General features: G+C 36.9%; 1 protein-coding gene across 1 annotated transcript in view; it reads right to left on the reverse strand.

Annotated features, from left to right (window-relative positions):
• Window positions 1-12,526, reverse strand: part of fmnl2a (formin-like 2a) — a 145,665-nt gene that overhangs the window by 90,010 nt on the left and 43,129 nt on the right. The window lies entirely within an intron of this gene.

The following is a 12,526-nucleotide window of genomic DNA, read 5'->3' on the forward strand; positions in this document are numbered from 1 at the left end:
AACAGACAAATTACAAATACCATGATAAAACAATAATCCGGATTCATAAAAATATTACAAAGAAATATTACACACAAAAGTGTAAGTATAACTCTTATAAGAAGTTTCTTATTTTTCCACCTCATGCAGACCATTTTTAAATACGAAGCCTAAATATCAACGATTCAAATATAAAGACGTTACACACAACACTGGAAGGGGGAAAATTAAAGGTAAAATTATTATTTGTCATAAAAAATGTATTATTTATAATTAAAATGATTTTAGAATGGAAAGTAAGAGTTGTATACTGGAAAATTGTACAATTTGGCTATGTTTAACTAACACAATTTCTGAACCCTTGCTCCATTTTCTTATACCATTAAACACAAAATGAAATGGTGGCCTCAAAACAGTTTTACCTGTGTTCAAAATCAAGCCCTGCTCTCAAATAATAAAAAAGAGATCAAAAATGATATATACTATCAAGCAGTCAGTAAACAATACAACACAAAACAGACACATTGTTCAAAACAGGGAGAATTTTTAATCTCAATGTTAAGGGCCATACAATAGGGTATATGCAGAAGTATGCTAAAAGACTTTTAATTTGTCAGTAACCTGGGTAAAGTGCTTACGGTGAACTGTATGCCATTGCAAAATTGGCACATTTAAGGCCTGTTTTCTTAAAATATCAGCAATCTCCATTGGCTGAGTGATATCCGATATAAAGTGGGTTTCAGATTGTACAAGAAGCACTGAATTAAATGACATTTTCCCCTGCCATGTCTTTAAAATATGAGCATTTATTTTGCCCCAGTATATTCAATGGAGCTTCTGTGATAGCCTGCCGATTCTGACGGGCACGTGCGAGTGAACGGCTTCTTGTCTGGTTTTAAGCTTGAGCAACTAAATGAATGCCAACATCGATGCTGTAAAAGGAACCGTATAAAATGAAAAAAAGTCACATTAACCGTTTACCGGAAGTCTATCAGTATGGGAAAAAACACAAGCACCGCATATAACCTATTGAGTAAAAACTGTAATGTAGCAGCAAAATAATTAAACGTCGTACTGTTAAGAATTGAAGTTTCATATACAAAAACAACACTGTTTTATTCAGTTATGCTTTATTTTAATGTGTCCTTGTTAAACTGAAGAACGAAAGAAAGAAAGAAAGAAAGAAAGAAAGAAAGAAAGAAAGAAAGAAAGAAAGAAAGAAAGAAAGAACAAAAGAAAGTAGAAAAAAACTAAAGAAAGTAGGAAAAAACAAAGAACAAGAAAAAGTACACTTCAGTTAAATGAAAGAAAGAAAGAAAGAAAGAAAGAAAGAAAGAAAGAAAGAAAGAAAGAAAGAAAGAAAGAAAGAAAGAAAGAAAGAAAGAAAGAAAGAAAGAAAGAAAGAAAGAAAGAAAGAAAGGAAAAATAAAGAAGAAACAAAAGAAAGTAGAAAGAAACAATGGGAAAATAAAGAAAGAACAAAAGAAAGTAGAAAGAAACAATGGGAAAATAAAGAAAGAACAAAAGAAAGTAGAAAGAAACAATGGGAAAACAAAGAAAGAACAAAAGAAAGTAGAAAGAAACAATGGGAAAACAAAGAAAGAACAAAAGAAAGTAGAAAGAAACAATGGGAAAATAAAAAAGAACAAAAGAAAGTAGAAAGAAACAATAGGAAAACAAAGAAAGAACAAAAGAAAGTAGAAAGAAACAATGGGAAAACAAAGAAAGAACAAAAGAAAGTAGAAAGAAACAATGGGAAAACAAAGAAAGAACAAAAGAAAGTAGAAAGAAACAATGGGAAAACAAAGAAAGAACAAAAGAAAGTAGAAAGAAACAATAGGAAAACAAAGAAAGAACAAAAGAAAGTAGAAAGAAACAATGGGAAAATAAAAAAAGAACAAAAGAAAGTAGAAAGAAACAATGGGAAAATAAAGAAAGAACAAAAGAAAGTAGAAAGAAACAATGGGAAAACAAAGAAAGAACAAAAGAAAGTAGAAAGAAACAATAGGAAAACAAAGAAAGAACAAAAGAAAGTAGAAAGAAACAATGGGAAAATAAAAAAAGAACAAAAGAAAGTAGAAAGAAACAATGGGAAAATAAAGAAAGAACAAAATAAAGTAGAAAGAAACAATGGGAAAAGAAAGAAAGAACAAAAGAAAGTAGAAGGAAGGGGAGGTAGAAAGAAAGGGCTGCCAAAATCACTCTGGACCCCTCACACCCAGCACACTGCCTCTTTGAACTTTTACCTTCTGGTCGACGCTACAGAGCACTGCGCACCAGAACAGCCCGACACAGAAACAGTTTCTTCCCTCAGGCAATCCATCTCATGAACACTTGATGATAATAATTGTGGAACCAACATCACTACTTGCTATACACTTTTATACACATATACACTTATTTAACAACACACTTACATGTCAATTTGCACATAACAGCTGCACATATAACGTTGTATATAGTAATAAACACGTACATACACTTGTCAATCTGTATATTTGCATTCACTTCTTACTTCTATTTTTATAAAATATATTTATTATCTGTTTTTTGTCCTGTCTCTGTAATCCTGTTGCACTGTAGAAGCTCTGTCACAAAAACACATTCCTTGTATGTGTGAACATACCTGGCAATAAAGCTCTTTCTGATTCTGATTCTGAAAGTAGAAAGAAACAATGGGAAAATAAAGAAAGAACAAAATAAAGTATGAAAAAACAAAGAAAGAACAAGAAAAAGTACACTTCAGTTAAACTAAAGAAAGAAAGAAAGAAAGAAAGAAAGAAAGAAAGAAAGAAAGAAAGAAAGAAAGATGCTGTCCAATCCTATAAATTAGCTTATAAATTTGTTTTTATCTGATTCTAAATTCCCAGATATCACAATACAAACTGGAGCAAACCATTATTTTGGTATTTTTCAGTACTTTCACACTTGAATACGCAGCACAAAAGTCCACACCCTTGAGCTTCACGACTGTTAATTCACTAACAATAACAATCATGTCAAAGATCAACAAAAATAATCCAGCTTTGTCCTTGTCAGCACAGAATATCTTTGCACGTTGAGTCTCCATGTGTGATGTTTAAATTCAAACATACACAGCATCTACACATGTGTGCGTAAACTCAAACATGTGGTGATATCAGACCTCCACCTCTTACACAATCTCTGTCCTCTACGTCTGCCCTACTTTCACACATCTGCTGTATGGAACTCCCCCAAAATACTGCAGTCACCAGAGCCCCATCCGTACCCCACCCTTCAGAGTCAACTGTACACCACCCACCCGAACACAAACAGATCATTCCCTCTCCAACTGCGTGCTGATGGGAAAACACATCTAGAACTGCTTTTAAATGCATCTTAATTTGGAAAAAGCAAAGGGCACAGGAAGCCATACTGTTTATCTGTGTGTGTAGTCGTGCTGTTTTTTCTCTGTAGGTTTGTAAAGTAGTGTTAAGAACACAGGGAGTCACTTTAATAAGACACTTATGTTGTGTTTTCAAAGCTCGACATTTTGTTTTGTTTATTTTAGAGATCAATGTCAGGAAGGTGAAGCATTAGCATATGCTTCTGAATCAAATTCCAGTGTCACGTAAATATACAGTAGTGTGAAAAAGTTTTTGCTCCCTTACTGGTTTCTTATTACTTAGCATGTTTGAATCTTTACATACGCTATAATGTTTCATATCATTAGACAAATTTAAATATTAGTCAAGTATGACACAAGTAAACACATCATGCAGTTTCAAAATGAAGGATTTTGTTATTGTACAAAATACAAAACTGCATAGTCCTTTGTGAAAAAGTGTTTGCCCCCCTGTTAAAACCATAGACTTTAAAAGATATGGACGTAGTATCCGTGATGTCACTCATAGGTTTCTGAAGAGCGCAAATAAAGCTACGAGTAGGCGTGGCCAACCATTGCCATTTTGTTCGTGCATTATTGCGCCGACCGGTGGTAACCAAGAAAGGGCAAAGAGGAAGAGTGTGAGCGGAGCTACAGATGCCTGCTAGCATTTTGGTTAGAAAGGATTTTCTTTGGAAGAAACGCGTAATACTTCGTTACTTGTGACTCGTTTGTGTTCTGACCACATGTGCTTGGTTGTAGACCAGAGCTATTCAATTACAAATTTGGTTGGGCCAGATTGTCAAACCAAGAAGGTTAGCTGGGCCAGTCATTTTAGCGGCAAAGCAGCTCATATGGACAAATTTTCAAACCAACACAAACAAATTTATTGAAAAACATTAGGTTTATTCGTTGTTTCATTTTTAACTTTGGTCAGTTAAAATGCACCTTTTTGCAGAGCAAAAGGTGCAAAAAAAAGAGCTGAATTAACAGAACCTGAGGGCGTACTCACACGATGTACAGTTGCCTTGAACCGGGCTGAAGCACGCTTGTCCCTCCTCCCGTCTCCCCTGATGGCCCGCACTCACGTTGCATTTGGGCCTGAGCACGCTAACGTCATCGATGATGCGCTGTTCAGTTTAAGAAGTGCGCTCGCTCAGCACAGTCAAGATTTGTGTTCATGACTCCACCATAAGAGAGAGACTGGGCAAATATAGTTTGCATGGTAGAGTTCCAAGATTAAAACCACTGCTGAGCTAAAAGAGCATAAAGGTTCATCTCAGTTTTGGCAGAAAACATCTTGATGATCACCAAGACTTTTAGGAAAATACTGACGAGATGAAAGTTGAACATTTTGGAAGGTGTGTGTCCTATTATGGGTGGCATAAATTTTAGAAAAATTAACACTATAACAATAGTAATGTGGTGGTGGTAATATGATTGTCTAGAGCCGATTTGCTGCTTCAGGAACGGAAAGACTTGCTGTGATAAATCGAACCATGAATTCTGCTGTGTATCAAATAATCCTGAAGGAGTCCGACCATATATTAGGTGACCTCAAGCTGAGGCAAACATGGGTTCTTCTGCAAGATAATGATCCAAAACACACCAAAAAATCCACTTCTGAATGGCTTTGGAGTGGCCTAGTCAAAGTCCTGACCTGAATCCAATTAAGATGCTATAACATGATTGTAAAAAGGTGGTTCATGCTCAAAAACTCTCCAATGTGGCTGAAATACAACAATTCTGCAAAGATGAGCGAGCTAAAATTCCTCCACAGCGCTGGAACAGACTCATTGCAAGTTATCGGAAACTCTTGATTGCAGTTGTTGCTGCAAAGGATGGCCCAACTTGTTATTAGGTTTAAGGGGCAAACACTTTTTCACACAGGGATATGCCATTTTTGTATTTTGTTTTCTCTTAACATTAAAAACATAATTACAAAACTGCATGATGTGTTTACTTGTGTTATCTTTGACTAAAATATTGGTTTGCTTAATGATCTACAAGTTTAAAGTGTGACAAGCATACAAAAAAAAAGGAAATCAGTAAAGGGTAAACACTTTTTCACACCACTCTATTTAATGACCAACAATTAATTTAATGAACAACACCATCCATACAATGAAATATTTAAACAAGAAAGAATGAAAGAAGGAAAGAAATGTAGTAAAATAGCCTAACAATGTCTGTCCAATCCTACTCTCTCTACTAATTTGTTATGTCTGATTCTAAATTCCCAGATATCATACTCTAATCAACAACCAGCGGAGCAAATTTTCTGTTTATCTGTCTGTGTAGTCGCGGGCTGCTCATGTTGTTTTTTCTACTTTAAAGAGACAGTTATGCTGTGTTTTCCAGCCTCAACACAGCAGCTGTTGGCCAGAAACCCAGGACATAAAATCTGAACAAGACACACAGAGGAAAGTCAGAACCGTTCTGAACGCTGTTTTTTTCCTGTTATAAAGACATTAGTTTGGTTGTAAAATCAATATTGAACTGCTGTCCTGTCAATTTCCATTTAATATGGAGCAAAATTTGTGACAATATTCCACCAACAAATCTAGCAAAATGCTCCAGATCTAAAGCTCCATTCACACTATTAGCAACACACATCAGAGAAATTTCATGCAAATGCAAACATGTTAAAATCAATCAAATTAATACATTTACACTTTATCATTATTATTATTATTACATCTTTTGAGTCGAGCAGTTTAATTGACAAAAATTCTACATGTAGTCTACTGTAAACTTGCATATTTTTTGGTCACATGGATAACATGTTTATTTCCTTTAATTAAAATAAATTTTTAATATACACACACACACACATATACATATATATATATATATATATATATATATATATATATATATATATATATATATATATATATATATATATATATATATATATATATATATATATATATATTTATTTATCCCTTAAATCTGTGGTTAGTTCTTAAATATTACAAAGGTATATTTCAAGTTTTTACTGCAAATGTCAGATCCATAATACTGGAATTGCTGATTGACGACATGTGACCATTCATTTTAATGGAGAGCTAGAGACTTCCAGCAATCTCTGGTAGAGCTGCACAATATATCGTTCCAGCATTGATATTGCAATGTGTGAACATCGCATCGCAGAATCTGCAGTGTTGAGTTGTGATTATAATTAACCAGAAAACACAGTTCAGAACAAAGTTTAACTATAATAGAGCGAGAGATTTTTTTAAGGCTTGTGACTATGTAAGATTTCAAGCGAATTTGCGCACTAAAAATTATCAAACTTGTAGCATTAACAAAGATTAACATCCTGGCCAAATTTGCCCACTGGCCTCTGTCCGTCATGGCCACCTAACCATCCCCATATCATAATTGGCTTCATCACTCTGTCACCTCTCAACCAATCGGCTGGTGTGTGGTCTGGCGCAATATGGCTGCCGTCATGTCATCCAGGTGGATGCTGCACACTGGTGGTGAATGAGGAGATGCTTCATTTAAGCAGGCTAGGGTAACCCCACTGCTAAAGAAACCCAACCTGGATCAAACGCTACTTGAAAACTACCGACCGGTATCCCTGCTTCCATTCATGGCCAAGATTTTGGAGAAAGTAGTGTTCAATCAAGTCCTGGACTTTCTTACTCAAAACAACCTCATGGACAACAAGCAATCTGGCTTTAAGAAAGAACACTTAACTGAGACTGCCCTGCTCTTGGTCGTGGAGGATCTCAGACTGGCTAAAGCAGACTCTAAATCATCTGTCCTCATCTTGCTGGATTTATCAGCTGCTTTTGACACTGTAAACCACCAGATCCTGCTATCTACGCTTGAGTCACTGGGTGTCGCAGGCACTGTTATTCAATGGTTCAGTTCTTACCTCTCGGACAGGTCATTCAGGGTGTCTTGGAGGGGAGAGGTGTCCAACCTACAGCATCTAAACACTGGGGTACCTCAGGGCTCTGTTCTTGGGCCACTTCTCTTCTCTATCTACACGGCATCTTTAGGAACAGTCATCCAGAAACATGGTTTTTCCTACCACTGCTATGCTGATGACACCCAGCTATACCTCTCTTTTCACCTTGATGATCCCTCGGTTCCAGCTCGCATTTCAGCCTGCCTGTCAGACATTTCACACTGGATGAAAGATCATCATCTTCAGCTTAACCTCGCGAAAACAGAAATGCTTGAAGTTTCTGCCAACCCGACTCTTCACCATAACTTCTCAATCCAGATGGATGGAGCAACCATTACTGCATCCAAAATGGTAAAAAGCCTTGGAGTAACGATTGATGACCAACTGAACTTCTCTGACCACATTTCCAGAACTGCTCGATCTTGCAGATTCGCACTCTATAACATCAGAAAGGTCCGACCCTTCCTATCTGAACATACAGCTCAACTCATTGTTCAAGCTCTTGTTCTCTCCAAACTGGACTATTGCAACTCTCTACTAGCCAGGCTTCCAGCTAATTCTATCAAACCTCTTCAGCTGCTTCAGAACGCAGCAGCACGAGTGGTCTTTGATGAACCCAAAAGAGCACATGTCACTCCGCTACTCACCCGTTTGCACTGGCTGCCAGTTGCTGCTCGCATCAAATTCAAAGCTCTGATGTTTGCTTACAAAGCGACCTCTGGCTTTGCTCCTTCGTATCTGCTCTCACTTCTGCAGATATATGTGCCCTCCAGAAACTTGCGTTCTGTGAATGAACGTCGCCTCGTGGTTCCATCCATAAGAGGGAAGAAATCACTTTCCCAAACTCTCGCATTCAATCTGCCCAGTTGGTGGAATGAACTCCCTAACTACATCAGAACGGCAGAGTCACTTGCTGTCTTCAAGAAACGACTAAAAACTCAACTATTTAGTCTCCACTTTCCTTCCTAATCTTAACTGCCTCTCTGGCTATACCACCAACTGTATTCTCTCTCTCTCTCTCTTTCTCAAAAAAAAAAAATTATAATAAAATAAAATTTTACTAATGCTTAGCTTCTTAGACTTTACACACCTGAAACTTGTCTATAGCACTTGTTCACTGCTGCTCTTATTGTTGTGTAAATTGCTTCCTTGTCCTCATTTGTAAGTCGCTTTGGATAAAAAAAATGACTAAATGTAAATGTAAATGTAGAACTGTTATTCTTTTCCATTAAACATAATCAATTATGTAAAATTAAATAAGATTGTAAAATACTACTAAATACTATAAAATATTTTTTATTTAACCTTTAAAAGTGTATGAGAGTGTACTTCCACATGCACAAGTAAACTTGCATAGCCTTTTATTAAATAAATATCTGCCTTTTGTTTCTTTAAATATGCATTTATGATTTGAAATACACCACAAGGCCACATATAATGGTTCAATTATCTAGCTCTGTATGGCAAAATAACACAGTTTCTGCTTCTGTGCTTGTGGACGGACATGTTGATTCAGTCTGTGTAATACGATATCGCCGTGACAACAGAGAAACCTAAATCTAATCTGCGAGTCCAGATGTCTGACAAATGAAATAAAGATCTAACAACCTACAGACGGGCCATCTTCTGAACAAATATGACCATGTGCTCTGAGCTGATGCTGGTGCCAATTCATGTTTACATAGTACAAAATAACCAATCCAACTATCTCTAATGTTTCAGAGACACATCATTTAAGATATAAGGTTTCTGATGAAACAACTTATGCAGACAGAGCAGATTAGTATTTGTCCTGAATCGGCACTGAATTTGCCAGACACATTGTTCTAGTGCTGTTTGATAATTATTCGTGACTAATCAAGTAAAAAATTAAGTTGTATTTACATAAGTCTTGTCATGATTACCGGTTTCAAGGCAAACCATGGTAAATTTTATGATTTTCATTATCCTTAAAACTGTTTATCATTCATTTCCGCAATTTTGAAAACTCATGGCAAATCCTGTAACACTACAATGTAAATGCATGTTTACAGGCAGTTAATATTAGCAACGTGTATTTATCCACATGAGTTAAATGAAATACACAAATGAAATAAACACCCTCCAAAAACAAGAAAATCTATTGCCAAGACAGTGTTTGTTTGTTTGTTTTCACCTCCATGGGCTATGGGACCAGCCTGATCTCACGAGAAAACGTGAGTATTTTACGTTTTGACAGTTTAGTGGCTAATTCGTACGAGTTCAGTCGTATGAAATTGTACGATTTTAAAAAGGAGGCGTGGCACCTAACCCCACCCCTAAACCCAACCGTCATTGGCGGATGAGCAAATCGTACTAAATTGTACGAATTAGATCGTACGAATTAGCCACTTAATCAAAAAGTTACGAATTGCCGTGAGATTGTGTTGATGGGACTGCATGTTGACATATCTATGTGTACCTGGGCTACCTTTAATGAGGTTTAATGTTAGCAGACTAGACTCTGTATGCCTGGACTATCTTGCCAAATGGCTTAACACTAGTAACCTAGAGCAGTGGTTCTAAAACTTTTTTCATCAATACCACCTCAGAAAAAAATGTCTCTCCAAGTGCCACCATAAAGACCAGTACTGAAATACAGAAGCGTATTAGGCCTAATTAAGCAGCTACAGTTCAAAAACAGACTAATTCATATTATTAGGAATATCTATTGTTGTCAGCCACTTTAAACATTATAAATAGTTTGAACTAGAGCTGCATGATTCTGGCTAAAATGAGAATCATTTTTTGCTTAAAATAAAGTCGCGATTTTCTCACGATTCTGTAGATGTAAAATAAAGGTTAATATGAGTCAGCAATTATTATAGTTTTTTCTCAAACATATGGTAAAACAACAACAACAATAATATGTGTAGGTCTACTGGTGTCTATAAATAATTCTATTCTACTTATAATAAGTCTGATGTTGAATTATGTTTGAGATATAGGCCTATGCTTGCAATCTGTCATTGACAACATTATTAGACCATTTAATTAACTGGTAAAATCAACATTATATAGGCTAGAGTAGTTATACTGACACTGTAAACATTTATTTTCAGGCACAACTGTGTGTTCGCTATGAAAGAAAAAACATCAAAATGCTTGTCCCAATCATAACTCTAAAATGCGATATGATTATTTAAATGATGTGCAGGTTTTCGGTTTCTTTTTAACTTGCTAATTGCTGTTTATACTTCGCGCGCGGCTCTCAAACGATCACTCCGTGCCACAAACTGAATATTATTTACAACTTTATTACCTGTTACTCACAGCGTATGCAGGTTCTGTTCACTAAAGTAGTCGCGCGCGCGTCTATCATTAAGTAGGGCGTGCGCCCGCCCTCTCTGTGGTAACTAGCAAGAGAATGATGTGTGTGGTTTATTTATAAACTCATTTCGAGAGGATCACGTGCTTATGATCAACACGGCTGGCTCCTCATTAACTCCGTAATGTGACCCATCAGATAATTACGGAAGCATTATAAATAACCAGAGTTTTTCACTCCAGTTATCTTCGTCTTGAAGCTTCCCCCTCCTTCCACCTCGACTTCCTCCCTCTTTTTTCCGATAGGGCGACACGGTGGCCCAGTGGTTAGCACTGTTGCCTCACAGCAAGAACACCACTCCTCCAACCTCCTATCAGGCTGGTTGGTGTTTCTGTGCGGAGTTTACATGTTCTCCCCGTGTTCGCGTGGGTTTCCCCCGGGTCCCCCGGTTTCCTCCCACCGTCCAAAAACTTATACCATAGCAATAGATTAAACCAAATTATCACCGAAAACAACACTAGTTTACACTTCTCACGCGGCGACAAACAGGGGAGTTCTCAAGACCTACCTGAGCTCGAACTCCCCTCTCGCCCTTCTGACGGGAGGGAGCCCCGGGCTCGAGGATATTATATTATTATATTATATATATATCAGGACAGCATGCCAAATACGCTTTATTGATTATCAGCTAAGTGTGAACTCTTGAAGTGAATTGTGGAATTGGCTAAATAAAAAATAAAAACATCTGTATTTTTTAGTAAGTGTACTTTTTGAATATAAGACTTTTTAGGGCCTAAAATTTAGTTTTTGAAATGTGAGGCATGGGCGACATGATGGCTCAGTGGTTAGCACTGTCACCTCACGGCAAGAAGGTCGCTTGTTCGAGCCCCAGCTGGGTCAGTGGGCATTTCTGTGTGGAGTGTGCATGTTCTCCCCGTGTTGGCATGGGTTTCCTTCGGGTGCTCCGGTTTCCCCCACAAGTCCTAAGACATGCGCTATAGGTGAATTTAATCAGCTAAATTGGCTGTAGTGTACTTGTGTGAATGAGTGTTTCCCAGTACTGGGTTGCAGCTGGAAGGGCATTCACTCTGTAAGACATATGCTGGATAAGTTGGCAGTACTGCTGATTAATAAAGGGACTAAACCGAAGGAAAATGAATTTAAGAATTTTTAAGACCCCGCTGACACCATGTTAATAATAAAATTCTTCAGCTGCTAGGTTTTTTACAGTAAATTTTACAAATTTTTTTGTGCAAAAGATCAAAATATAGAGAAAAATAAATGTTTTCAAACTTTATACTGATAACCAAAATCATGGCTAATATTGACTAATTATTTTGTGTGTTTAAAAATTTAAAATCTGACTGCAAGGTGCTGTAAAATAGACACAGGAGAGTATTAAAACTAAATTTACTGCTACCCTTGAGTAATTATAACCATCTTTACCACCAGAGAATATGATTCTAAGATGGAAAATGTACTCATATGAAGGAAAAAAAAAGTTTCCAGGAACAACTATGTTCTCTGGCTGTAGTAATGGTCAGTCTGACCTTGGCAGCTGAGTTCAGCCAGTACTTTGATCACCTGTGTTTGAATGGCTCCTACGGGTCCATCTCAAACATCCTGACCACTCAAAAATCCAAATAAGCACCTACACATCCACCCCACCCTGACCCAAACACCACTAAACACAGCTCTCCCCAAACTACCACAGCTCGAGCATGAAATAAGAGGGTGATATCATCAGCATGCTTCTTTCGATTTCAACATTTGCTCTGAATCACATGAGAAGAAAGAAACGCTTAAAACAATGTTGACAAGTATTATCAATAGAAAGTAGCTAAGCTCAGTTTGAAAAATCACTAAATGACATCAAGCATCAATTTGCATATTACTGCTGATATTGTACACTAAATTATCGCCTCAGTCCACTTTAAATTTGATAAGTAAACGGCGGCAGAATTCAGCTCCTCTCCGTCTTTTGTTTTTC

This window comes from Danio aesculapii, chromosome 9, assembly GCF_903798145.1.
Source record: "Danio aesculapii chromosome 9, fDanAes4.1, whole genome shotgun sequence".
Lineage (NCBI taxonomy): Eukaryota > Metazoa > Chordata > Actinopteri > Cypriniformes > Danionidae > Danio > Danio aesculapii.